The following is a 26,460-nucleotide window of genomic DNA, read 5'->3' on the forward strand; positions in this document are numbered from 1 at the left end:
AAATTTGTCATACCTCTTTCGGTGAAAAGATGAGGGTAAGCTTTCTTCATTTCTTCCTCTAGCTCCCAAGTCATTTCATATGTAGGATGATACTTCCAAATTACTTTAACCAGAGTAATGATTCTATTTCTTAAGATCTTCTCCTTTTTATCAATAATCCAAATGGGCTCTTCCTTGTAAAACAGGTCTTTCTCAATCACAATCGGCTCATACTCTATGACATGAGAGGGATCAGGTATATACTTTCTGAGCATTGACAAATGAAATATATCATGGATATGACACATCGATGGTGGCAATGCAATCTTGTAAGTGACAGAGCCAATTCTTTCAAGGATCTCAAAAGGTCCAATGAACCTTGGGTTTAACTTTCCTTTCTTTCCAAATCTTACAACACCTTTAGAAGGGGAGACCTTTAGGAGTACAAAATCCCCTACTTGGAACTCGATATCTCGTCTTCTGTTGTCAGCATAGCTCTTTTGCTGACTCTGAGCAGCCTTTAGCCTTTTTATGATAACCTGAATCTTTTCAATAGTCTGCTATACTTTATCTGGTGCTAATAACTTTCTATCACTAACTTCCTCCCAACATATAGGCATTCTACACTTTCACCCATACAATGCTTCATAAGGAGTCATCTGAATGCTCGAATGGTAACTATTATTGTAAGTGAACTCAATAAGAGAAATATCTTTATCCCATTCACCTCTCTAATCTATAACATAGGCTCTAAGCAAATCCTCAAGTACTTGAATTGTTCTTTCAGATTGACCATCAGTCTGAGGGTGATAGGCAGTGCTAAACTTTACTTTGGTGCCTATAGAATCTTGTAATCTCCTCCACAATCTAGAAAGAAATCTGGAGTCTCTATCCGAGATGATATCCTTCGGGACACCATGAAGTCTTACTATTTCATCAACATAGAAATCTGCAAGCCTATCAAGAGAATAAGTCATATTAATTGGTAAGAAATGTGCAGATTTGGTTAACCTATCAACAATGACCCAAATAACATCATGCTTTCTAGAGGTTCTGGGTAGTCCTGAAACAAAGTTCATAGTAATGCATTTCCATTTCCATTCAGGAATATCTAAGGGCTATAACAAACCTCCAGGTCTCTAGTGTTCTGCTTTGATTTGCTGACATGTCAAACACCTTGAAACGTATATTGCAATCTCCTTCTTCATGCCTTTCTACCAATAATGACTTTGGAGATCTCTATACATTTTCGTGCTACCAGGATGCATAATGTACTTTGAATTGTGACCTTCATTCAAGATTTGGTTCTTGATATCAGGGTCATTTGGAACACATATTCTATCCCCAAATCTCAATAGGCCATCATCTGAAATTTGAAAATTCAACTTCAATCACTTTTCAACTTCATTCCTCAAGTATATTAAATGTGGATCTCGTAGTTATCATTCTTTAATTTATTAAATGAGATCAGTTTGCAAAAAATGATCATTTTGTATAACAATCTATACTAGTATGATAAGAAGATAGTCAATCCATACCAAGTATAATATTAAAACTCCAAATCTCTAGGAGAACTAAATCAACAAAATTTTCAAGTTCTCTAATAAAAATCAGACAAGAGGACAAGATTCAAGTTCATTATTAAAGAATCTCCAATGATCGTATTTACATATAGCACATAATGCAGTGGTCTAGGTTGAATACCCAAGTGATAATCAAAATATTATGAATCAAATCATAGATGAGACTTATGTCAAACAAATATTTGCATTTTTTCATAAACATAGATAATACCTTCGACCACCGATTCAGAAGCTTTAGAATCATATTCAGTGATAGCATACACTCTAACATGGGCTAATGATTTAGGAGGTAGTGACTCTTTCTTTTTGTTCAATAGGCAATCTTTTGATTCATGATCCAACTTCTCACAAGCTAAATAGACTCTAGTCACTCACAAACACAAACTTGTTTCATAATTTAACTCGTATCTTATACATGATTAAGTCTTTTGTGGTGACTTCCATTTTTAAATCCAGATGTCTTAACCCTTTTGTTATCACTTTCTGATTAATTTCTAATCATATATATATATTTTTGGTAAACTTTTCCTTGCTATTCCTGTCCTTGATCTCTAGGAATTCTTTTGATTATCAGAACAATTTCGTACATCAAATATCTTCTCCATTTGCATCATACATTTTTTCTACTATCATTCTGCCACCAATGTATTAGGTTCACCATGCTTCTGCTACGCCACTTTGATTTAATATCCCCGATCAACCCTTTCATTGTATTTAATTAATCAAAAGCAGATGAAGTAGGAGGAACAAATGTCCTCGTCCTCCTAGATTCCTAAAAGACATCAAGAAAAATTTTCACCGATCACTATAGTTTATTAGACGTCAATATATTTTGCACATCAACATATCAAATATTTTAGTGATCCTCAAATCATGCTCTGATACCAACTCTGTCATGCCCCCCGAATTATCACATTCAGGAGGTGTGACCCTATCTAAAATCAATAATATTATAATTCATCGTCAATTAAATCCAAGATCCAATCTAACAATTTGAGGATACTAAGAATCATTCAAAATCAATATTCACAATTCATAAACCTGTACGTTATATAAATCATAATCCACTTCACTCAAAGATTCATAAAATCCAAAGGCAACTCAACTAAACATCAACCACAACACAAATCCATAATCGTAGAAATATATATAATCACAAAAAGATAATTATTTACCATGAGTTCTTATCCTTATACAATTTAAACTTACCATTCCATTAACATGAGTGGTCCTTTAAACTTTTACAACACATAAGTATCAACATATCCTTAACATTACATCAGAAGTAAAGTATACTATATAACAAAAATCTATCATCCAACAAAGATTAGCTCAAAAATCTTCTAGCCTTTCACTGCTTCAACCCAATTCTAGCTTTTTAGTGCGTGACAAGCTACCCTGAAAAATTTATATAGCAACGGGGTTGTTAGGATCAAGAGCACTAAGAAGGTGGGGGGGGGTGAATTAGTGTAGCGGAAAACTTTCGACGATTAAAATTGCGTTCGTACGATGAAATCGTTTCCTACGTAAAACCTTTTTCGGAAACTTAACTTGAAAGCGAGTTCGTAAATGAGTGCAGAAAAAGTAATGAGGAAGTAAAGCATATATAGAGGTTTGCAGTAAGGTAAGCAGCAAGAATAAATGCAAACCAGAGAAGACGAGAGTTTATAGTGGTTCGGTCAATCGTGACCTACATCCACTCCTCCGATTCCTCTTCCGTCGAGGCCACCGGCATCCACTAACGATCTTCCTTTACTAGGCGAAGATCAACCTCCTTCTTACACCCCTCTTCTCCTTTTACTGGGTTTAGGAGACAACCCTTACAAGCACTCACTCTCCTCTCTTAAACAGAATTCTAACACTTAAGCTAGAGGAGGGAAATTCTAGAGATTGCAGTAGCGTTTTCTCTCTTTTAATCTCTTTGTGCTTGTGTGTTTTACCCAGGGATGGGAGGGGTATTTATAGGCTCCAAAATGGTTTGAATTTGGAGCTAAAAAATGTCATCTCCCGGATTTCTGGGGTCTTGGCGGTACCACCTCCTGACTGGGGCGGTACAACCGCCTAGCAGCTCGGAGACTAAGCCTCTGGGTGGTGCCACCTCTTAACAGGGGCGGTTGCACCGCCTAGTCTCGCTCGGAGACTGAGCCCTAGCAATGCCACCACCTGACTAGGGCGGTTGCACTGCCTAGCTTTCCTAGGAGACCATCTCCTGGGCGGTGCCACCGCCGACCCTAGCGGTGCCACCGCCTAGCAGGAATTCTGGTCCGAATGGGTTGATCCATTCGGCCCAATTTGGGTCTATCAAGGGCCCAATTGCCCACAGATTAAGTTAATGGGACCACCTCCCATTCCTAACTTAATCTATATGCTAACTACAACATTTCTTAAGACATTTACTACAACTTGCTCCAATGCGTCAATCGCTTCTTCCGGTGAGCTTCCGGTGAACTTCCGTCAATCATCCGATGAACCCTTGGTGATGCTCCTGCGGACTTCCGGCAAACTCCTAGACTTGTGACAATTCACTTGGCGAGTTTCGACGAGCTTCTTTAGGCAAGCTCCTGGACTTCTCGGATTTGTTCCCGTAGAACCTCCGACGACCGTTCGGACTTCTGTCGAACTCTCAAACTCCCAATGTGATCGTAGTCTTGACTCCGGCGTAACTTGTGCTGTATGTCTTACATCCATCATAGTTAATCCTACACATGTAAAACAAAACTTCGATCGAGACAATTAATCCTAAGCAATTAACCAAGTTGTCCGGCATGTCATTGGTCCCTCGACGCTTCGTCCGATTCTTCGGCGCATCGTCCTCCCCTGCGGCCTATTGCCCAATCAGCCAGTAGACTCCTCAACTCTGATATCCTTGGCACAATACCCGCTCTTCTTGGCCCGATGCTTGAGTCCATGACCCGAAGCCTTCTGTCGATACGTCGATCGATCCACCGGCCCGACGTCCAATATTCTGACATGTTCCTCCAGCACAACATGATTTTTCCTGCTTTAATTGTCTCATTCTGATCAAAGCACCCTGTGTCGCTCAAAATACAGATTAAAACATAAACATATATCAAGTGGTTTCATCATCAAAATACGAGATTCAACAGGGGTGAGCATAAAGAGCTCAGCAAGCGACTAACATATCCATGGCGATAGGAGAAGTTCAAGCAGGCTTAGTATCAAGATAACAAAAGCAGAAATATAAGCGTTCATTTGGAATCATCTCATTTGATATAAAAAAATCACAAAGGGTTACCTCATTCAAAAATAGGCGTTAGACATAACAATAGGAGGAAGAAAATTGGAGCATTTCAGTGGCAAAAGAAGCATTTAAGCATGTATCAAATAGTACATGAAGCATTTAGGTGCATATCAAAAGTGTAGTGTGTTTGGGAGCATAACAATGACATACGAAACACAAAGTATAACAAGTGAAACGAATAATAAACACAAGCTTGTATGTCATTTTTGATATAGCATGCATTCCATTTTTATCCAAAGCATAAATATAAACTCATAAGCAAAGCTTTAGATATCATATCAAAAACATAGAGGGCGTTGTGGGACCACATACATAATGTGATTCATCCATTTCTAGATGACCACCAAGCATAAGTCTCCCACGTTTGGGAGCTCCATCCACCCATGTCTGAGTGAAGTCAATGGGGGCCAATAGAGCATCGCGGGCTCTATGCATAACTCCCTTTACTATTTCTGGCAAAGGTTCACAATATCCTACAAGACACTAGAGTACAAAAGGATAGTATGAACAATAACATTGGCACATATCGGAAGCACATGCGGAACAATGGAAATATGCATGTGCCTTTATCAAACAAGGAAATGCAAACAAAACATTACATAATAAATTTCAGACATACAACAATTTCAAGATGAACAATACAAGAATTTCAAAGGACTAATATAACGCTCAATTGAAGAAGAATTTAGCAGAAATCAAATTTCCAATAGGATGAAACTTGAATAGGAAAAACTCAACAAAGTTTTCAATTCTGGCAGAATTTGAATGGTACATTTCCTGATTTGTTTGAGCAACCAAGCATGCTCCAATTCACTAAAAATAGGTATCATTGGAAAGCTGTATCAATCTATTGGAAAGCTATATCTCTGTTTTATAGAATTGATAGAATCAATTTAAATAAATGTTTTAGAAGGAAAACATACTTCAAAATTTCCAAATTTGGTGTGAAAAGAAAGATATGCGAATCTAGTTTCCAAAGAACAAGTTTTTCATAATTCAGATTTTTTACTAGAGAGTTATGAGCAATTTAGAAATAGAAGGTCAGAATTAATCATCTCTATTTTTTAGAATTGATAGAATCAATTTAAACAGATGTTTCGGAAGGCAAATATACTTCAAAATTTCCAAATTAGGTGTCAAAAGAAAATATGCGAATCTAGTTTCCAAAAAAACTAAGCTTTGCATAATTTAGAATTTTCACTAGAGAGTTATGAGCAATTTAGTAATAGAAGGTCAGAATTGATCATTTCTGTTTTGTAGAATTGATAGAATCAATTTAAATAGATGTTTCGGAAGGCAAACATACTTCACAATTTCCAAATTAGGTGTAAAAAAAAGATATGTGAACGTAGTTTATAAAGAACTAAGTTTTGCATAATTTAGAATTTTCACTAGAGAGTTATAAGCAATTTAGTAACAGAAGGTCAGAATTAATCATCTTTGTTTTACCGAATACATGAGGTCTTTTCATTTATATGTTTGGATAGGTAAATTTATTCCAAATCTTTCAATTTTTATATCAATGAAAGATCTATAAGTCTCCTTTCATATAAAAGAGGTTTTTTCCTTAATCTTATTTTGGTGCAAAAAGTTATGGCCACACGAGTACTGAAAGGTCAAAATCTGAAAAAAAAATTTCAGATTCAACATTTGATGTTTATGTGGCATAGATATCTTACATGCAGCCACAATCTTCCAATTTTCTTAAAAACAAGGTGAAAACAAGGATCAAAATTTATCTCTAGGATGGGTTAGAACACTTGCCTTAAAAAGTTTTGATTTCCAAATATGGGGGATTTGATGCAAAGCCTTAAGCCAAGATAAAACTTCTTCTTCTTCAATTCTTTTTCTTTCTCTTCTCCTTCAATTCCTTCTCCTCTTCTCAAGTTACATTGGCTGCAAAGTTTCCCTCAATTGTACCTTAAATTACTTAGGTTTGGCTCATGCTAAAATAGTGAGGTGGCAAGCATGCATGGAGGTTTAGGTGTCATCTTTAGAATAAATGTAAGTGGCTCATCCTTGATAATGACACATGTCCTCCATTTTATTTTATTTTATTTTATTTCTTATTATGAATCTTTCATAAATCACCTCCAATTAATGAGATTCACATTTTGGTCCCTCACAATACTTTCAATATATATAAAAAAATATTTAGTGCTAAAGAATTATTAAAAAAATCTTTATATTTACAAATAAGTTCTTATAAATTTTTAAAAATGAGGGATGTTACACTTTACTATAGAGATCATTCTTATATCATTTCTAATTATCAGGATGTCATTCATATATAGCACCAACAAGGTGACAATACTCCCACTTACCTTCTTGTACACACAAGGCTCATCTTCATTTTTAACAAAGTTATAAGATCTGATTGCCTCATCAAATCTTATATTCCAACTTCAGGAAGCTTGCTTTAGTCCATAGATGGACCTAAGCAATCTGTATATCTTATTTAGACTTTCTTTAAACATGAATCTCTCAAGCTATATAATATACACCTCCTCCTCGAGGTTTCTATTGAGGAACGTGATTTTCACGTCTATCTGTCAGATCTCATAATCATAGTGTGCTACAATAGCTAATAGAATTCGGATGGATTTTAGCATGGCTACGAGTGAGAAGGTTTCGTTATAGTCAACACCTTTCCTTTGATAATACCCCTTAGCCACTAGCCTTGCTTTATAGGTCTCTACATTTTCATCTACCCCGATCTTATTCTTTAACATTCACTTGCAACCAATGGGTATAATATCCTCGGGTGCATCAACTAGGTTCCAAACCTTGTTGGAGTACATGGAATCCATATCAAAATTCATGGCTTCTTGCTATATCCTAGAGTATATACTCGTAATAACTTCCTCGTAGGTCTGAGAATCAATATCATCAACATCCTCTCCTCCAATATGTCTCATATATCTCCCAGGATGATGGGATACTCTACCGGACCTATGTAAAGTTGGAACCTATGTGCTAGGTGCCTGAACAAACTCGGGCTGTGGAGTGGTGCTTGATCTATGTTCTCCAACCTCGCTCAACTCTATCACACTCCCATTGTCTCCACCAAGAATGTGTTCATTCTCAAGGAACACTGCTCTCTTAGCTACAAAAACCTTTTGGTTCTCAAGGTGATAGAAATAATACTCATAATTTTCCTTGAGGTATCCCATGAACTTACACCGCTTTGTCTTGGATTCCAACTAATCGAGGTTGTGTCTTTTAACATGGATAGGGCAACCCCAAATCTTAACAACCTAAAGATCAGACTTCTTACCTTTCCATATCTCATATGGTGTAGACACTACCTACTTTGTTGAACACTATTCAGAAGGTAAGTTGTGGTCTTTATGGCGCATCCCCAGAATGAGACGGATAGGTCGGCAAAACTCATCATGGATCACACCTTTTTTAATAGGATGCGATTTCTCCTTTCAGATACACCATTGAGCTAAAGTGTATAAGGCGGTGTCCATTGAGACAGAATCTCATGGTCCTTGAGGAACTGGGTGAACTCTATACTCAAGTACTTACCTCCTTGATTTGATCGAAGAGACTTGATACTCTTTTCAGTCTGGTTCTATAATTCATTCTTATACTCCTTGAATTTTTCGAAGGCCTCGGACTTGTACTTCATCAAGTACACATGTCCATACCTTGAGAAATCATCAATAAAAGTAATGAAGTAGGGGTAACCACCGATGGTATGAGCTGACATGGGACCACATACATCATTATGCATGAGTTCCAACAACTTAGTGTTTCTCTCTCCTATTCTAGTAAATGAAGAGTTTATCAGTTTTCTATGAAGGCAAGGCTCGCAAGTTGTATATGACTCATAGTCGAATGGATCTAGATATTTATCTTTTAGCAACTTTTGAATCCTTCCTTCATTGATACGACCTAGCCTACAATGCCACAAGTATGCACTATTCATCTCATCTCGTTTCCTCTTAGACATACGTACATTCAATAAATGTGGAGCAATATCCAGCATAAACAAACTATTATGCAATATTCATCTCGTGATGATCTTATCATATAATAATATTGAATAATGATTATTCTCAAAAACTAATTTATATCTACTAATTGCCAAACACGAAATGAAAATAATATTTTTGATAATAGAAGGAATAAAATAACATGTATCTAATACAATAATAGCTCCACTAGGTAGGTGTAGGAACAAAATAACTTTTACTCCATTGCCCATCTTGAGGTCCATCTCGTCTCTCGCCAATCTCCTAGATCTTGCTAGAACTTGCAACGAATTGTATATGTGATAAGCATTGTCGGTATCCAATACCCATGTGTTATCATAATAGTCTGACAAATGGAGACTGATTATGTATGTACCTGAAGCTTCTCCAAGCTTCTATTTCACCTTCTCTATAATGTACTCTTTGTAGTTCCTCTTTCAATGCCCATCTTTGCCGTAGTAGAAGCACTGGCCTTTGTCTTTTGTTGGGTTCTTTGTAGCAACCTTTGCTTTACCCGGTTTGCCCTTGCCCTTGCCCTTCTTGAGGGACTTTTTTGCCTTCCTTTTCTTTCTGGTCTCACTAGTATAGAGAACTGACTTTTCTTTCTTGATAGTGCTCTCTGCCTCCTTTAATATGTTGAGGAGCTTAAGGAGAGTCACTTCAAGCTTGTTTATATTAAAATTCATTATAAATAGAGAAAAGTAATCTGGTAGGGATTGAAGCATAAGATCCACACACAGGTTATCCTCTAGGATCAGTCACAGACCTGTGAGTTTATCTATCTACTCAATCATTTTCAGGATATGGTTCTTAACTGGTGTCCCCTCAATCATCCTAGCATGGAAGAGACTCTTGGATATCTCATATCATTGAGTCCTTCCCTGTTTCTCAAACAGTTTACGGACATGCAAGATGATGGTTTTGGCATCCATCTTTTCATGTTATGTTGTCTCTATAACTCGGGAGTCATGGAGCCCAATGTTTAATACCGAGCAAGAGTGGAGTCATCTATGTACTTCACGTAGTGAGCGATATCATCCTCGCTTATCCCTTCCTCGGTCGTTGGTATCACCGTATCATGGATGTATGCGATTTTCTCTGCCTTGAGAATGATTCTCAAGTTGCAAAGCCAATCTGTATAATTTGGACCAATGAGGTGGTTAACATCAAGTATGCCACGTAAGGGATTTGAAAGTGACATTTTCTAAAAATAAACATATAGCAAAAATGAATAACGTGAGAACTTTACAAAAAGTAAACAATTAAGATATGATATTCTATCTTAATCGACTCTAACTATTTTCTTATGAAACCTAGAACTACCTTCGGTGTGCGAATTGGAGATATCCGGTAGACCTCTAGTGGGGATTGGGATTCAATTGACATCTCAACATAACCTCGAGGAACTCGACCAATCACGCTAAGCCCAATAGGTAGGCAATTCTTACGGATCATAACTCCTTGTGATTCCTATCCTGTTCGACCTCCGAACAATCATGGTCTCGACGGACTCGACCATCCATGATGTCCAATTAAGTCATCACTATCGTTACAAGATGAGTCTAATTCGATGATATGCCCATGAGGGACTCGACCAAGTATACCATGTCCTTAGGTCACCGATGACATCTCTATGTCATAAGCAAGATCTCGAATCGTAATATAGGTGAGCCTCGAGAGACTCGACCAACTCAACCTATGTCGGGAATCAATTTTTTCATATAACGATGGAAGGCCAAATAGGTCAATCTAATTGCCTCACGTTTACCGACTTAATATTATAGAGAGGGATTTTTTATTCGGTATCCTAATATGAAATATCACACACATACATATTTAATATATATATATATATATATATATATATATATATATATATATATATATATATATATATATATATATATATATATATAGTACGTGTATAAGTAATCACACATCACATGAGCAATCACACCAGATAATCATGGACCACAACCTAATGTGATCACAGTTGAGCCAATGGGCCCAATCACTCACATCACAATCTATGTGTGCATCGGGGTATCTCCATGCCCTATGATCATCCATCTCATCCTCATCGATTTAGTCAGTATTTTGACACATCTACATGCATCATGATCATCCGTCTCGGCCTCGTGGATCTTGCTATCGCCTCTACGCTCCCATTGTGCCTCCTCATGTAATTATAACTTAATTGTAGACAAGTAGGCCCGACAATAAACTAGAAAAAAATTGGAGGTAGTGATTGCTCGACCGTACCATTATCCTCACCTCCAAAAGGATGAAATTGAAAAGATTATAAAGGAGATGCTTGAAACAGGGGTGATTCAACCAAGTTGCAGCCCCTATTCCTCACCGGTGCTATTTGTACGCAAGAAGGATGGAACTTGGCGGATGTGCATTGACTACCGAGCTTTAAATGGTATCACCATCAAGGACAAGTACTCAATACCAATGGTGGATGAACTTCTTGATGAGTTAAAAGGAGCTCGAGTCTTCACGAAGTTGGACCTCCGATCCGGTTACCACCAAATTCGGGTATGTGAAGATGACATTATAAAAACTGCATTTCATACACATAACGACCATTATAAATTCTTGGTAATGCCTTTTGGACTCATTAATACTCCTTCAACCTTCCAAAGTCTCACGAACAATATTTTTCGGAGCTTTCTTCGTAAATTTGTGTTGGTATTTTTCAATGATATTCTCATTTACAACCCTTCTCTTGAGACCCACTTTTAGTATTTACGGATTGTTTTGATGATCCTTCGGGAGAATACCCTCTTTGCTAACCAGCCAAAGTACATCTTTCTCCAGTAAAAAGTAGAGAACCTTGGGCACATAATATCAGAAAGGAGTGACGATAGACCTAATAAAAATTGAAGCAATGCAAGGCTGGCCGAAACCTACAAACTTGAAATTACTACGAGAGTTCCTTAGACTAATGGGCTACTACCGAAAATTTGTGAAGGACTATAGGAAGATCAGTGCACCCCTCACTTCTCTACTGAAAAAAGATGTCTTCCAATGGTCGGACAAAGCCTCTGCTGCCTTCCACAAACTTAAGGTAGCCATGCTGACGATGTTGGTGCTAGCGCTACTAGATTTTAACTGACCTTTCATCATTGAGGCCGACGTATCTGGAGTCCGAATTGGAGCCATTCTTATGCAAGATGGTCGATCACTTGCATACATCATCAAGGCGTTGTCTCTCTCCTATAAAATATTTTTTAATATATGATAAGGAGATGCTCACCATTATGCTTGTAGTAACGAGGTGGAGACTCTACTTGATCGTCCTACGATTTCAAATTAAAACCGACCATAGAATCCTCAAGTACTTTCTAGAGCAGAAGATATCATCCCTTGAGTAGTAAAAATGGGTAACCAAACTTCTAAGATTTGATTATAAAATTATTTACAAAAAAGGGAAAGAAAACGTTGTTGCAGATGCACTCTCATGGCTATGATAGAACCCTAGAGGAATTATATGAAAATTGATCTTTAAGAGAGATCAAACCTTGGAATACTAGAGGGGTTCCACCCTCCTAAAAGTCGGCCAAATGGCTGCAATTATAGATAAATCTTATTTGTAAAGAGATGGAGGCTACATGCTTATATAGGGCTCCAAACCCTAGCCCTAGGGGCAGCTTCCTAAGTGAGTTACCCCGTTTACCCTCAACCCTAACCAAGTAGCTCAATAAAAGGGGGCGATGGCTAGGAAGCCCAAAGGCCCAAATACAAACCCTAGCCACTCTTCTTTATATGATAGAGGTGGCTAGGTGGGGTTTATTACAATCTCATAGGGTTTTATTAGCTGTTTCTTGGTTGAGTAGGACCCAACCCTACTAGGGTCCTATCAAGCCCGCCCTCTCTAAATTAGCCTTATCCTCAAGGCTAAGGTTCCATGAACTTAGGGAATCGAGTCTTCAGCTCCTCATGTGATTCCTATGTGGCATCTTCAAGTGGTAAATTATTCCAATGCACTAATACTTCAGTAGAGGGACGTCGGCAATGTATCACGATTCTGCGATCAAGGATAGCTTGTGGTTGGGCTTGAATATCTCCATCATCAGTGGTGTTGGGTAGTTGGATCTGGTGTGACTCGTATTCTCTCAACTTGAGCTTCAAGCATGACATGTGGAAGACAAGGTGAAATTTGGCATCCTCAAGCAATTTAAGTATGTATGCCACAGCTCCAATACGCTCTGTGATCTGATAGGGCCCATAAAAACATGAGGATAGCTTCATGGAGGCTCGTGTGTTGATGGAGAGTTGCTTGTTTGGCTGTAAGTGAAGATAAACCCAATCTTCTACTGAAAATTCTCTTTTGCTATGTCGTGTGTCGGCTTGCTGCTTCATTATGACTTGAGCGGTAGAGAGATAATCCTTTAGTAGTTATAGGAGTTTGTCCCTGTCAATCAATTCTTTGTCGACCTGATCTACCTTGTCGAGCCAATTACATACTTAGGAATTAAGGGCCGACCGACCATACAGTGCTTCATAAGGGGCACATTTTATGGATGAATGATATATAGTATTATACCACTATTCGGCTCAGGGAAGTCATTTCGCCCACTCTTTTGGCCGGTCACTAGCGAAACATCGAAGGTATGTCTCTAAACACCTATTCACCACCTTTGTTTGGCCTTCAGTTTATGGATGATATGTTGTGCTCATCTTGAGTTTGGTGCCCTGTAACTGAAATAACCTGGTCTAAAATTTACTAGTGAATATCCTATCATGATCACTTACAATGGACCTTGGCATCCCATGTAATTTAATAATATTTTCTATAAAAATCTAGGCAATACTAGTAGCAGTGTAGGGATTTCGCACAACACAAAAATGAGCATATTTCGTAAATCAATCAACCACCACGAGAATTGTGCTTTTACCTTTAGAAGGTGGCAGCCCTTCGATGAAGTCCATGAAGATATCAGTCCACACTGAGTTCGGTATGGGTAGTGGTTGTAGCTTCCCTGGACTTGCCACTATTTCACCCTTGTGCTGTTAACATATATCACATTATGTCACATATTCAGAAATAATTTTTTTCATCCCTCTCCAATAGAAATTTTACTTCATTCTTTTGTAAGTTCTCAAGAATCCAGAGTGCCCTACTGAAGGTGTGGAGTGCATTTCATACAGAATGATTTTGATACAAGGGGAGTCGGGTATAAGCACAATACGACCTTTATAGCATAGATCCCTCGAATCCCAAGTGTAGTGGGCTATTACGCTTCGATCCTCCAAATTTTTTATGATGTTGCTAATCTCTGAATCCTTTTTCCATTCTTCCCTAATGTTCTCGAGGAAGCTGGTGGTAGGAAGGGAGATGGCTGAAAATTTAGCTTGCTCAAGTAGTCGTGAGAGTGCATTTGCAACATAGTTTTCTTTCCCCTTTTGTAAATAATTTCATAATCAAATCCTAGAAGTTTGGTTACTCATTTTTGTTGCTTAGGGGATGATATCTTCTATTCAAAAAAGTACTTAAGGCTTCTATGGTCAGTTTTAATTTGAAATCGCCAACCGATCAGGTAGGGTCTCCACCTCATTACTGCGTGCACAATGACGAGCATCTCCTTATCATATATTGACATGTTTTGATGGGAGGGAGACAATGCCTTGTTGGTGTATCTGAGTGGTCGACCATCTTGCATGAGAATAGCTCCAATTCTGACTCCACATGCATCAACCTCAATGATGAAGGGTCGGCTGAAATCTGGTAGTGCTAGCATCGGCGTCGTCGTCATGGCTGCCTTAAGTTTGTTGAAGGCAGCAGAGGCTTTGTCCAACCATTGGAAGACATATTTTTTTAGTAGTGAAGTGAGGGGTGCACTGATCTTCCCATAGTCCTTCATAAATTTTTGGTAGTAGCCCATTAGTCTAAGGAACCTGTGCAGTAATTTAATGTTTGTAGGTTTCGACCAGCCCTGCATTGGTTCAATTTTTGTTGTGTCTAGTGTCACTCCTTCTGATATTATGCACCCAAGGTACTCTACTTTTTGTTGGAGAAAGCTATACTTTGGCTGCTTAACAAAAATGGTATTCTCCCAAAGGATCGTCAAAATAACCCGTAAATACTAAAAGTGAGTCTCAAGAGAAGGGCTGTAAATGAGAATATCATCAAAAAATATCAGCACAAATTTACGAAGAAAGCTCCAAAAAATATCGTTCATGAAAATTTGGAAGGTTAAAGGAGCATTTGTAAGTCCAAAGGTATTACTTGTTGAATCTCGGATTTTGATGATGAAATCAATTGTCATTTGTTATCTAATCCATATGTTGAGATAAGTGTGCAAGATTAACTACAATAAAAGTAAGACATGCAGTAGGAGTTGCGTCGGAGTCAAGACAATGATCACGTTGGGAGTTCGAGAGTTCGACGGAAGTTCGGACAGTCGTCGGAGGTTCTACAGGAACAAATCCGAGAAGTCCATGAGCTTGCCAAAGAAGCTCGTCGGAACTCGCCAAGTGGATCGTCACAAGTCCAGGAGTTTGTCGGAAGTCCGCAGGAGCATCACCGAGGGTTCATCGGATGATCGATGGAAGTTCGCCGGAAGCTCACCGGAAGAAGCGATTGACGCACCGGAGCAAGTTGTAGTAAATGTCTTAGGGAATATCGTAGTTAGCACAATGATTAAGTTGGAAATGGGAGGTGATCCCATTAACTTAATCTTGGGGCAATTGGGCCCCTGAAAAACCCAAATTGGGCCAAATGGATCAACCCATTCGGACCCTGATTTCTGCCAGGCGGTTGAACCGCCCAAGGTAGGAGGTGGCACTGCCTGGGCTCGGTCTCCGAGCGAGACTGGGAGGTGCAACTGACTCAGTCAGGAGGTTGCACCGCCTGAGCTTGGTCTTTGAGCTCTAGCAGGAGGTGCACCCGCCCCTGACAGGAGGTGGCATCGCCCAGAGGCTCAGTCTTCGAGCTCTACCAGGCGGTGCAACCGCTCCAGTCAGGAGGTGCAACCGCCTAATCCCGGAATTCCGAGAATTGATAGTTTTGAGCTCCAAATTTGAACTGGGTTGGGGCCTATAAATACCCCACCCATTCAGCACTGAAAGGGAATAGAATACACTCCGAAATCTTGATCTTGTTTTATGATTTTTAGAGCTCAAAATTATTGTAAAGGCCAAAAGTCCTCCCTCTTTTCTTCCAAGTTCTGAGCTGTAAAGAGCGGAGAGAAAATTCTGTAAGGGTTGTCTCCTAAGCCCGTCAAAAGGAGTGAAACTGTAAAAGGGTGGTTGGCCTTCGCCTATCGAAGGAAGGCCTCTAGTTGACGTCGGTGACCTCGTCGGTGGAGGAAGCCAAAAGTGGAGTAGGTCAAGATTGACCGAACCACTCTAAATCTCGGTTTGCATTTACTTTGAGCATTTTATCTTTACTACAAACCTCCTCTAAAGCTTACTGCTTTCTACGTATATACGATCGGGTTTCAGCTTTGCACTTTCCGAATCAACGTTTAGACGTAAATCTGTTTTTTTGTACGATCATCATATTTCAGTTTGCGTTTACGTTTTGATTTCTATCTTAACTGCAAATTGCCTTAATATCCTTGCTTAAGCTACATCTCGCCTAATCAAGTGATTTACGAATCAGCATTTAGACGTAAATCGGTTTCTTAGTACGAACATCATATTTTAGTTTGCGCTCATATTCTGGTTTTCATCATAACTGCAAACTGCCTTCATAGATTGACTTTAACGTCATCTCGGTTGATCTTAAGTTAAAGTAATCTTAGAATCAACTTTCACACCGAAATCATTTTTATCGTTCGAACATTTTTATCGTTGAAATATTTCCATGAAAGAATGATTCAAAAGTTGCTAAAGGATGGATATCTAGATCCATTCGACTATGTGTCATATGCAACTTGCGAGCCTTGCCTTCGTGGAAAACTAACCAACTCTCCATTTAGTGGAACTAGAGAGAGAGCCACTGAGCTGTTGGAACTCATACATAGTGATGTATGTCGACCCATGTCAACTCATGCCATTGGTGGTTACTCCTACTTCATTACCTTTACTGATGATTTTTCAAGGTATGGATATGTGTACTTAATGAAGTATAAGTCCGAGGCCTTTGAGAAATTCAGAGAGTATAAGAATAAGGTAGAGAAACAGATTGGAAAGAGTATCAAAACTCTTCGATCAGATTGAGGAGGTGAGTACTTAAGTACAGAGTTTACTCAGTTCCTCAAGGGCCATGAGATATTATCCCAATGGACACCTCCTTATATACCTCAGCTCAATGGTGTCTCTGAAAGGAGAAATCATATGCTATTAGACATAGTACAGTCCATGATGAGTTTTGCTAACCTACCCATCTCATTCTGGGGATATGCCCTAGAAATCGCAGCTTACCTTCTGAACAGAGTTCCAACTAAGTCAGTAGTGTCTACACCATATAAGATATGAAAAGGGAAGAAGCCTGATCTTAAGGTTATTAAGATTTGGGGATACCCTGCCCACGTTAAAAGAAACAACCCCGATAAGTTAGAATCAAGGACAGAGCGATGCAAATTTGTGGGATACCCCAAGGAAACTTGTGGGTATTATTTCTATCATCTCGAGGACCAAAAGTTCTTTGTAGCTAAGAGAGCAGTGTTCCTTAAGAAGGAACACATTCTTGGCGGAGATAGTGGGAGAATGATAGAGTTGAGCGAGGTTGGAGAACCAAGCTCAAGCACCACTCTACAGCCCGAGTCTGTTCAGGTACCTAATACACAAGTTTCAACTTTACGTAGGTCTGATAGAGTATCCCATCCTTCTGAGAGATATGTGGGACATATTAGAGGAGAGGATGTTGAGGATATTGATCCTCAGACCTACGAGGAGGCTATTATGAGTATAGACTCTGGGAAGTGGCAAGAAGCCATGAATTCTGAGATGGATTCTATGTACTCCAACAAGGTTTGGAACCTAGTTGATGTGCCTGAAGGTATTGTACCCATCGGTTGCAAGTGGATCTTTAAGAAAAAGATCGGAGTAGATGGAAAGGTAGAGACCTATAAAGCAAGGCTAGTGGCTAAGGGGTATCGTCAAAGGTAAGGTGTTGACTACAATGAAACCTTCTCACCCATAGCAATGCTAAAATCCATCAGAATTCTATTGGCTATTGCAGCATTCTATGATTATGAGATCTGACAGATAGATGTGAAAATCGCATTCCTTAATGGGAACCTCGAGGAGGAGGTGTATATGATGCAACCTGAGGGATTTGTGTACAAGAACTGCCCAGATAAGGTGTGTAGGTTGCTTAGATCCATTTATAGACTAAAGCAAGCTTCCCGAAGTTGGAACATAAGATTTGATGAGGCAATCAGATCTTATGACTTCGTTAAGAACGAAGACGAGCCTTGTATATATAGGAAGGTAAGTGGGAGTGCTATCACCTTTTTGGTGTTATATGTGGATGACATCCTTATCATTGGGAATGACGTAGGAATGCTATCCACAGTAAAGGCTTGGTTATCTAGACACTTCTCCATGAAGGACTTAGGGGAAGCATCCTATATCTTAGGGATTAGAATCTATAGAGATAGATCCAAGAGGATGCTTGGCTTATCCTAGTCCAAGTACATAAAAACCATTGTCAAAAGGTTTGGCATGGAAAATTCCAAGAGAGGTCTCATACCGATGAGACATGGGATATCGCTTTCTACGAGTATGTCCCCAAAGACTCCAGAAGAAAGGGCGAACATGGATATGATACCTTATGCCTCAACAATAAAGTCTATCATGTATGTCATACTATGTACTAGGCCTGATATAGCGCATGCTTTGAGTGTCACGAGCAGGTTTAAGGCGGATCCAGGCTTGGAGCACTAGAAAGCAGTAAAGTGTATCCTTAAGTACTTGAGAAGGACTAAGGATATTTTACTAGTATATGGAGGTAATAGCCTCAAGGTTGAAGGCTACACAGACTCAATTTTTCAGTTTGATGTCGATGATATCAAGTTGAATTCAGGGTATGTGTACACCTTGAATGGAGGAGCAGTGTGCTGGAAGAGTTCCAAGCAAGATACTACTACTGACTCGACCATAGAGGCGGAGCACATTGCTGCATCAGATGCAGCAAAGGAGGGAGTCTGGTTGAAGAAGTTCATCACAGATTTGGGAGTCATGCCGGGTAGCGAGGAGCTGATCTCCTTATATTGCGACAACAACGGGGTGATTACTCAAGTGAAGGAACCTAGGTCTCATCAGAAATCGAAGCATGTTCTAAGGAGGTTCCACCTTATCAGAGAGATCGTAACCCGAGGAGATGTAGCAATGGAAAGAATTCCATCCGAAGATAACATTGCAGATCCACAAATAAAGCCATTGTCTTAGATTGTATTTAAGCATCATAGGGGTCTGATGGGGATTAGACACATAGGTGATTGGCTTTAGGTCAAGTGGGAGATTGCTAGTCATAGGTGCCCAGCAAGCCAATCATGTGAGTGATGGCATGTGTGATTTGATACAGAATCTTTTTGTTTATTATATTTTGGCATATATCACATTATAACTATTGCATATATGCACATATATATTGTGATGTCCTTGGATTTGTGCAATGGGTATCAGATCGTGATGAGATCACGAAAATGAGTTCGATTCACCTTTAAACACATATCCTAAATAATCCAGATCATAGGTTACTCGAGAGGGACATCGTGATAACCAGACAGACTAGTGTGTTGTATACCCGTCCATTTGATAGATGCAGCTGGTCTCATGGCTGCTCGTATAGGGATACTAGGGATATACTACAGGTGCTCATTGGAGAATGAGTTCACTGATTGATCCGCTTACGGAATGTTGGATGGTTGATGATGCCTTATTATCAGATAGTGATTCCGTAGTCCTAGTGGTATATCTGGTCCTTAGACTTGAGACACCAAGGATGTCCTGTATGAGTGCTCCACTCTTTGATACCAGACTTATAGGTTTGGCTGTCCCAGATATAGTACAACTAGTCATTGGGAGTGGTAGTCGACCTTACGAGGGCTATTGAGTGTTAATAGAGGATCATCCACTTTCGGCGTCATGAGAGGAATATCCCATGTATTCTTGCTAAGACAAATCCCTAGCCAGGGTCATTCGGGTTGAGAGAAAAAGAGTTCTCCGGGAGAATCCGATTAGAGCGAGACTAGAGTAGAAACCGTATGGGTCTGACAGCACCATGCTCGATATACGGTCTCTGGGATATTAGATGGATGAGGGACTATAGGTACATGGTAACTGAGGACAGATAGGTCCAATGGATTGGATTCCCTTGTATCGTTTGGGGACTATGGCGTAGTGGCCTAGTACATCCATAGTCGATGAGTCGAGTGAATTATTACAGAGATAATAATTCACTGAGTTAGAAGGAGTTCTGACAGGTATGACTCACGGCCAACTCGATATTGGGCCTAGAGAGTTACATACATATGATAGGCATTACGATGAGTAGAGGTTCGGATATGAGATATCCGACGGAACCCTTATCTTAGTGGATATCCAATAAGCCCCTGAATTATTGGATCCCATGGATGAGATCCAATAAGAGCCCATGAGAGATTATTGGATAGAGATCCACTAATCTAAATGGCTTGGGTTATTGGATGCAGATCCAATACCCACTAGGGGAGGATCCATTAGGTTTTGACAGGAGACCTCTATAAATTGGAGGGATTCAGAGCCTCATCGGCTAGAGCCTTTGCTTGCCTCTCCTTTTCTCCTTCCCCTATCCACCTTTGAGCAGGCTTGGAGTTTTGAGGAGTGTCGTTGCTGCCCTACTGTGTGGATCACCGCTAGAGAGGAGGATGTTTGATCTCCTTCACCCTCTCCTAAAGATCTGCAAGGAAAAAGGAATATAAGATCTCCCTAGGTAACACAATCTACTCTATACGCAGTTTTTCAGTTTCGCAGATTTTGTGCACCAATCATCGCATGACGACGAACATCTCTTTGGGAATCAGGGATTTTGTTTTCTTGTTCTTCCACTGCGCATGTGATGTCGCCCCCAAGATTTCCCAAAAGTAATCATATCTTATGACTTTGTTAAGAATGAAGATGAGCCTTATGTGTACAGGAAGATAAGTAGGAATGCTATCACCTTCTTGGTATTATATGTGGATGACATCCTAATCATTGAGAATGATGTAAGAATGCTATCCACAGTAAAGACTTGGTTATCTAGACACTTCTCCATGAAGGACTTAGGAAAAACATCTTATATCTTCGGGATTCAGATCTATAGAGATAGATCTAAGAGAATGCTTGGTTTGTCCCAATCTAAGTACATAGGCATCATTGTCAAAAGGTTTGGCATGAAAAATTTCAAAAGAGGTCTCATACCAATGAGACATAGGATATCACTTTCTAGGAGTATGTCCTCAAAGACTCTTGAAGAAAGGGCAAACATGGATATGATACCATATGCCTCAACTATAAGGTCTACCATGTATGTCATGCTATGTATCAGGACTGATATAGCTCATACTTTGAGTGTCACGAGCAAGTATCAAGCGACTCCAAGCTAGGAGTATTGGAAGGTAGTAAAGTGTATCCTTAAATACTTGAGAAGGACTAAAGATCTTTTACTGGTATATAGAGGTAGTAGCCTCAGGGTTAAAGGCTGTACGGACTTGAGTTTCGAGTCCGATGTTGATGATAGCAAGTCGAATTCAAGGTATGTGTACACCCTGAATGGAGGAGCAGTGTACTGGAAGAGTTTCAAGCAAGATACTGCTACTGACTCGACCACAAAGGCGGAGTACATTGCTGCAGTAAAAGCAACAAAGGAGGGAGTTTGGATGAAGAAGTTTATCACAGATCTAGGAGTCATGTCGGGCATTGAGAAGCTGATTCCTTATAATACGACAACTACGGGGTGATTGCTCAAATAAGGGAACCCAGGTCTCATCAGAAGCATTCTAAGGAGGTTCTAGCTTATTAGAGACATCATGACCCGAGGAGTTGTAGAAGAGGAAAGAGTTCCATCCAAAGATAACATCGTAGATTCACTAATAAAGCCATTATCTCAAATTGTCTTTGAGTATTACAGGAGTGTTAGAACCCTTGCAGATTCTAAACTTGGAGTTGATCTCTTTAGGGGGTCGGCCTCCTTGGAACTCTATAGGGGTTCCTCCCTCCAAGTTGCTACTCAAAGGCTGCAGAAAAGATTCATCTATTGCTTAAGAAAAGAGAAGTAATACATGGCTATTCATATGGCTTCTAAACCCTAACTCCTAATAGGACTCCTACTTAAGACTTTTACTTCTAACCAACTCCTAAAAGGACTCCTATTCCCTTACAACTCCTAAATCTTCTTTAAGAAAAAACCTCCTAACCCTAGCCAGCCTCTTCATCTCTTTAATAGGGGTCGGCTTAGGTAGGTTTTACATGAATGTCTCTCTCAATTAGGACTCTCCTAGCTCGAGTCCGAACAGACCCGCCCTCTTCAAATCAGCCTTGTCCTCAAGGCTGAGATTCCATGAACTTAGGGAACCGGGTCTTCAGCTCCTCATATGGTTCCCATGTGGCGTCTTCAAGTGGTAAATAATTCCAATGCACTAGTACTTCAGTAGAGGGACGTCGGCGACGCATCACGATCCTACGATCGAGGATGGCTTGTGGTTGAGCTTGAATAACTCCATCCTCAGTGGTGTTGGGCAGTTGGATCTAGGGTGACTCGTGTTCTCCCACTTGGGCTCCAGGCATGACACGTGAAAGACAGGGTGAATTTTGGCATCCTCAAGTAATTTAAGTCTATACGCCACTGTACCAATACGCTCTGTGATCTGATAGGGCCCAAAAAATCGTGGAGATAGCTTCATTGAGGCTCGAGTATTGATGGAGAGTTGCTTATATGGTTGTAGGCGAAGATAAACCCAATCTCCTACTGAAAATTCTCTTTCGCTTCGTCGTGTGTCGGCTTGCTGCTTCATTCTAGCTTGAGCTATAGAAAGATTATCTTTTAACAGTTGTAGGAGTTTGTCCCTATCAATCAATTCTTGTTCAACCTGATCTACCTTGGCCGAGCCATTTACAGACTTTAGAATCACAAGGGTCGGTCGACCATACAATGCTTCATAAGGGGCACATTTTATAGATGAATGATATGTAGTATTATACCACCATTCGGCTCAGGGAAGCCATTTTGCCCACTCTTTTGGTCGGTCACTAGCGAAACACTGAAGGTACGTCTCTAAACACCTGTTTACCATCTCTATTTGGTCGTCAGTTTATGGATGATACGCTGTGCTCATCTTGAGTTTGGTGCCTTGTAACTAGAATAACTCGGTCCAAAATTTACTAGTGAAGATCCTATCATGATCACTTACAATGGACCTTGGCATCCCATGCAGTTTAATAATATTTTATATGAAAACTTGGGCAATACTAGCAATAGTGTAGGGACTTCTCACAACACAAAAATGAGCATATTTCGTAAGTTGATCAACCACCACGAGAATTGTGCTTTTACCTTTGGCAGGTGGCAGCCCTTCAATGAAGTCCATGGAGATGTCAGTCCACACCGAGTCCGGTATAGGTAGTGGTTGTAGTTTCCCTGGATTTGTCACAGTTTCACCCTTGTATTGTTGACATACATCACATTGTGCTACATATTCAGCAATAATTTTTTTTCATCCCTCTCCAATAAAAATTTTGCTTCACTCTTTTGTAGGTTCTTAGGAATCCAGAGTGCCCTGCTGAAGGCATGGAGTGCATTTCATGCAGGATGATTGTGATACAAGGGGAGTCAGGTATAAGCACAATACGACCTTTGTAGCGTAGATCCCTCGAATCCCAAGTGTAGTGGGCTATTGCACTTGGATCCTCCTCCAATTTTTTTATAATGTTGCTGATCTCTGGATCCTTCTTCCATTCTTCCCTAATATCCACGAGGAGACTAGTGGTAGGAAGGGAGATGGCAGAAACCTTAGCTTGCTCAGGTAGTCGTGAGAGTGTATCTACAACAACGTTTTCTTTCCTCTTTTTGTAAATAATTTCATAATCAAATCCAAGAAGTTTGGTTACCCATTTTTGTTGCTCAGGGGATGATATCTTTTGCTCCAAAAAATACTTGAGGCTTCTATGGTCGGTTTTAATTTGAAATCGTCGGCCGATCAGGTAGGGTCTCCACCTCATTACTGCGTGTACAATGGTGAGCATCGCCTTATCATATACTGACATGTTTTGATGGAAGGGAGATAATGCCTTGCTAGTGTATATAAGTGGTCGACCATCTTACATGAGAACGACTCCAATTCTGACTCCAGATGCGTCGGTCTCAATGATGAAGGGTCGGCTGAAATCTGGTAGCGCTAGCACCGGCGTCGTTGTCATGGCTACCTTAAGTTTGTCGAATGCAGCAGAGGCTTTGTCCGACCATTGGAAAGCATCTTTTTTCAGTAGAGAAGTGAGTGGTACACTGATCTTCCCATAGTCCTTAACAAATTTTCGGTAGTAGCCTGTTAGTCCAAGGAACCCGCGTAGTAATTTCACGTTTGTAGGTTTCGGCCAGCCTTGCATTGTCTCATTTTTTGTTGGGTCTACCGCCACTCCTTCTTCTGATATTATGTGCCCAAGGTACTCTACTTTTTGCTAGAGAAAGCTACACTTTGGTTGCTTAACAAAAAGAGTATTATCCCGAAGGATCGTCAGAATAATCCGTAAATGCTGAAAGTGAGTCTCAAGAGAAGGGCTGTAAATGAGAATATCATCGAAAAATACCAGTACAAATTTACGAAGAAAGCTTCAAAAAATATCGTTCATGAGACTTTGAAAGGTTGAAGGAGCATTAGTGAGTGCAAAAGTGTAATATCCCTCACTTTTGTAAATTATTAATAAAAATTTATTTATAAATCGGAGGACCTATAGGTAAATATGGAAATTTCAAGGACTAAACTATTAAGTTGTAAAAAGAAGAAAATAAAGAAAACCAAAAATTTCGGTTTTATCCCACCGCCTCCCACGCTCTCTCTGTTTCTTCGAGAAACAGAGAGAAGCGGTGGGGCGTGGGGAGAAGAAGAAGAGAAGTAGAGGGAGAAGAGAAGAAGAGGGAAAAGAAGAGAGGAAGAAGAGGAAGAAGAGGGAGAAGAGAAGAAAAGAAGAAGTAGAAGAGAGGGAAGATGAAGAGGAGAAAGAGAGGCAGCTGCAGCAGCTAGGGTTGCAGCACTTCTGTTTCCCGCAGGTGGAAACAGAGGAGAGGATGTGTGGGGCGTTGAGGATGAAAAGGGAAGAAGAAGAAGAAGAAGAAGAAGAAGAAGAAGAAGAGAGGAGGATAGCTGCGGCAAGGCTGCAGCGAGGAGATGTGTGGCCTTGGGGAGGAAAAGGGAAGAGGAGAAGAAGAGAAGGAGAAGAAGAGGGAAAAGAGAGGGAAGACGGAGAGGAGCGAGAGGTGGCAGCAGCTAGGGCTGCAGCACCTCTGTTTCCTGCAGGTGGAAACAGAGGAGACGTGTGGGGTGTCGGGTAGGAGAAGAGCAGGAGAAGAAGAAGAGGAAGAGAAGAAGAAGAGGAAGCAGGAGAAGAGGTTGTGATACCTCTGTTCCCTGCAGAGGAAACAGAGGAGAGGGTGTGTGTGACGCCGGGAAGAAGAAGGGGAGGAAGGAGAAGAAGAGAAGAAGAAGAAAGGAAGGAGAAGGAAGAGGAGAAGGGAAAGAAGTAGCTGTGGCTGCGGCTGTGGCAGCTGCAGCTATGGCAGGGAAGGAGGAAGAGAAAGGAAGAAGGGAAGGAGAGGAAGAAGAGAAGGGAAAGAAGGGGCTGCAGCTGCGGCGATGGCAGCTGCAGTTGGAAGAGAAGAAGGAGAGGAAGATGAGCAGGGGAGGAAGAAGAGGCTGTGGCTGTGGCTGAGGCTGCGACTGCAGCAGTGCAGCTGGGAAAGAAGAGAAGGAAAGGAAGAAGAAGAGAAAGGAAAAGGGAAGAAGAGAGGAAGAGGAAAAGGGGAGGCAGCTGTGGCAGTGGCAGCTGCAGCTGGAAGAGAAGGAGAGGAAATAGAGCAGGGGAGAAAGAAGAGGCTGCGGTTGTGGTGGCTGCGGCCATGGTTGCGACTGCGACTGCGGCAGTTGCAGCTGGGAAAGAAAAGAAAGGAAAGGGGGAAAAAGGGGCTGTGGACGGGATTACGGTCGCAGTGGCAGCGACTGCGTATGTAGCAGTTATGTCTGCGAGAGAAGGGAGGAAGGAAGGTAGTGCGGTGGAAGGGGCGGCGATTGTGGCAGCGGCAGCGGCGGCGGCTGTGGCAGCTGTGTTTGGGAAAGAAAAAGAAGGAATGAGAGTAAAAGAGAGCAGGTGACTGTGCCTCGATGTCCGACACGTGGTGTAGTTGCGAAGAAAGGAAGAAAACGGGAGCACAAAACGAAACAGAGAGAGGACACGAAGGAAAAGTAGAAGGATTGGACTGACACCTTCCTTGGATATTCAGATCAAAATATTTGAAAGGCAAGTTCCCTGATCGTTTCTCCTATAATTGCTCTGATATTTCTTATTGCAAGTTCCCTGATCGTTTCTCCTATAATTGCTCTGATATTTTTTATTGCAAGTTTCCGATTCGTTCCTCCTGTAATTGTACTAATCTTTCCTATTGCAAGTATCCTGATCTTTCCTCACTGTAATTTTATCTCTACATTTGCTTTGAATATGAGGAACTTTGAATTGTTCTAACCTT

Source organism: Musa acuminata, chromosome BXJ3-9 (assembly GCF_036884655.1).
Source record: "Musa acuminata AAA Group cultivar baxijiao chromosome BXJ3-9, Cavendish_Baxijiao_AAA, whole genome shotgun sequence".
Classification (NCBI taxonomy): domain Eukaryota; kingdom Viridiplantae; phylum Streptophyta; class Magnoliopsida; order Zingiberales; family Musaceae; genus Musa; species Musa acuminata.